This window comes from Drosophila miranda, chromosome 2, assembly GCF_003369915.1.
Source record: "Drosophila miranda strain MSH22 chromosome 2, D.miranda_PacBio2.1, whole genome shotgun sequence".
Lineage (NCBI taxonomy): Eukaryota > Metazoa > Arthropoda > Insecta > Diptera > Drosophilidae > Drosophila > Drosophila miranda.
The window spans coordinates 22923916-22927583 of NC_046675.1; positions in this window are offsets into that span (position 1 = coordinate 22923916).

Genomic DNA, 3668 nt, shown 5'->3' on the forward strand with positions numbered 1-3668 from the left:
AAAAGCAATCAAAAAATGAATTAAAGAAATATTTGTTGTTGAAAAACATGCAAACACTTTGAAAAGTTTATAATATGCTTCAATTCTCAAAAGCACATATTTTAAATGTTGTCAAATGTTTTATATTTTAGTTGCATATATGATCATAGTTAAAAAATGTAAATCTTTTAGGACATCTAGAAAACATGTATTTCTTTCACTCCGAAGAGGTTACCCAAGCCAAAATCTAGTTCGCTAGAAGTCATACAGGTCAATAGATTTTCCTGACCCTTCTTTTCGCCACAAACGAACCTCAACCACCCTCGCATTGCTATCCACTTAAGCCGCATTGCGGCTAATCCGAAAAAACAGCTTACCGTATTAAGTATACGACGTGAGGGCCAACGACCGCTCCGCTGCGAATACCAAAGCAAACCGAGCGTATTCCGTTCATTGTGTTGTGTGTGTGTGTGTTTTTCTTTTTCTTCCTGCTCTATAATTTCATTTTAATATGGGAAGAAATTTCTCTCTGGCTGTTGGCTACCCTTTTTTCTCTGGCCTGACTCCGAGTTCTGGTAAAAGTTTTAATTTAATTATAGTTCCATTTGTGGGTACTGCACATATGCGGGATGGCAAGAGAATCGGGGGAGGGGTTTTCGAACAGACACGCATAAGACTTTGCGGATTATGGGCGGTAATAAATGTCGGTACACACGTAAGCAACTGAGCAAGCCTTTGTATTTGTTCAACCATACATACATATGTACATATGAATACCCATACGATCCGCACACACAGAGCGGCACTTAAACCAATAGAGTTGAACGTTGCAGTTTTCATGCTGCAATAGGAGACCCAGCATAGTCCAAAGTTTCCTCCTCTTATATATACAAACCTACATATGTACATATACATATGTATATATATATGTATATGCACTCTTTTTCAATGCTGATTATCTTTGGACTGCTCAGCTGGGCGAAAAATCTAATAAAATATTTTTTGGGTGAGGGTGGATTGTGTTTTGCCGGACTTGGTAGATGGTAATCGGAGTGGGAAAAGCCACCAGCTTGGCCTTAATTAAGCAATGGCCTGGCCTGAATCAATATGCTGAGTGATGGCTTTTAAAATAAATTCTCGTATGCACATATATATTTATGGCAAATTAAAGAAACCACACGACCGACTCGTCCTTGCTCTATTTATTAACGCACGGTTTTCCCGGTCTCCTTGTCACTGATTTATCACAAGTGGCTGCTGTAACAATTCAATAACTTTTCGGCCAAAAAAAGCCGCAAAGAACTGAGTATCCTAAAGAGAAACGAACACACTCAGAGAGAAAGAGAGAGATAGAGAAAAGGGGAGAGTGGTCCCAAAATGTATTACGGCCATAAACTGCAGCAGCATCGGCAGCAGGCAACACCCATCGGCAGGGAACAACAAGAGTTTACACACATCCCCTGTGTGGCAGCTGTTTTTTTGGGGCTGGGGCTGGGACCAATTGACCGACTGACTGATGACGGGGCCTTTCAGTGAGGACCCACACTCTTGACGCTTTTTGTTGGCTGATATTTGCATATGGATTTTGTGGGTGAACTATGGAGAGCCGCTGTATATAAAATGGATATGGTTACGTCACCTTGGCATCAAATACATAAATTTCAAGCTTAGTGAGTGATTTCTATGATCTCCTTGGAATGTCCCTTTCCATTTACTTACGGTAATCAAACTACAACCGTATTTCCATGAATGTGATGTTTCATTTTGTCCCTAAATTTTCCATCTTTCTCTTTTTTTATTCAAAAATATAGACTCGTAATGGTTACATTATATGATATAACATTGATCCATCATTTTTATTATCATCGGATCCGTTCAGAACCATTAAAATACCATTCTAGCCAATATAGGTGGAGTTTCAGTAATATGATCTAGTAACCATCCTTGAATGGCATTTCTTATATTCCCACTCCATTATTAACTGATTTCTCCTCTAAAGCTGCTGCCTGCTGTCAATTGAATTGCCGCAAAACGGTTTGATTGATGCCACGATTAATTGTTTGAGCTGCTAAAGTAAATTAGCTTCAATCCGAACACACCACACCACACCACACCACATCCATCCCATTTAGAAACCACATTTAGTTGTTCCGACTAGCGTATAGGTCGCACATTGCGCAACAGCCATAAACAGCCTATTAACACCTAGAGTACCATAGAACTGGCGCATTATATGTACTCCCCCATCTACTTACCCTCCTCACATCCATCCCAAACGAACCATATAAATATGTACGCAGAGCAACCCGAAACTATCTCATTCCATTCCGCCATCCAATTGCAATTTGCTGCTGCAGCACTCTAGAGTGCCAAATTACATATGGAAATGTATAGAGAGCAGGTTGAGAGCAGGTCGAGCAGCAGGAGAGGTTTTAAGGGGGGGAAAACTCATGCATAAAGGAGAGGGAATTATATAGCCTGGACATAATATATGAAACATTATGATGCCGCTTGTACTCGACACGACAGCAGCAGCAGCAGGAAAACTTTCGCCAACATAAAACAATAAAAGTTTTTCGCTTATTGCCCACTTGTCCTTGAGTGGTTTTGCATGAAGTCCGACCGACCCACTGTCCCCGGCCCAATATCACCATGGAATATCGCACTGAATATCCGTGCAGCCCTCCTTCAGTTCTCTTCCTTGCATTCAGCGTGAAACTTTTCGTCAATAAAATATATGTACCTTCCAGTGTCCATTAGAACTGACTGGCGGCCGATTTCTGAGAGGAAGGAAGGTTTGGAGGTGGATTGGAGGCCTTATGTATTGATTTTCCATCAGCGTGCGCTCAACTATTTGACTATGTGCTAATATATATTAAAAAATGAAAACGGCAACGTAAGTGCGCCAAAAGTATCGTAATGGGACAAAACAGCATAGCAGGATAGAGTAATCGCAGAACAGAGGTCTACGTATATACAGGGAAATCTACATCATGTTAGTCAAGTAAGTGTGTGTGTAATGTGCTGCAAGGTTTGGCATTCATTATGCCTCCCAGTGGGCAGGCATACACGTCGTATGATTAATCTCATTTCATTATGTTATCGCTTATGTTACATCTTCTAGGCAGCTCTCTGGCTCTCTCCTTCTCACTCACTTACTGTGTGGTGTGTTTGGTCCTTTGTCCAGGCATGAAAAATGGTTCCTGCCTTTGTTTTCCAAGCATTTAGCTGCTGGCCAGCCAGGATTCGCTTCACTTTCAGTCTTACTTTTACTTACCCGTAATTTATTACCTTTTTGTTTGCCCCATTTTCCCACTCTAACCAGTAAAACAGCTCAATTAACAGTTGACATAATATGCTTTAGTTTTCTTTTAGTTTTATTTTTTTTCAGTTTTTTTTCCTTCCTTTCGATTCTTTGTTTTTTGCACATTTTAAATTCTTACACTTTTAAAAGATTTCTTTTTAGGTTTCTGTCGTTTTCGTTTTTCGGTTTATCGTATTTGCTCATATTTAATTGAAAGTTACTTTCAAATTTTACTTTTGTTTAGCTTTAATAACATTGTTAATTCGAGTTTTTTTTCTTTCTTCCGTGTGTTAAATAATCTATTTTCTTTAATTTATATATATATATATATTTATTTATATATATATGTATATAATTTTTTATATAATAGTTTTATAAATACACA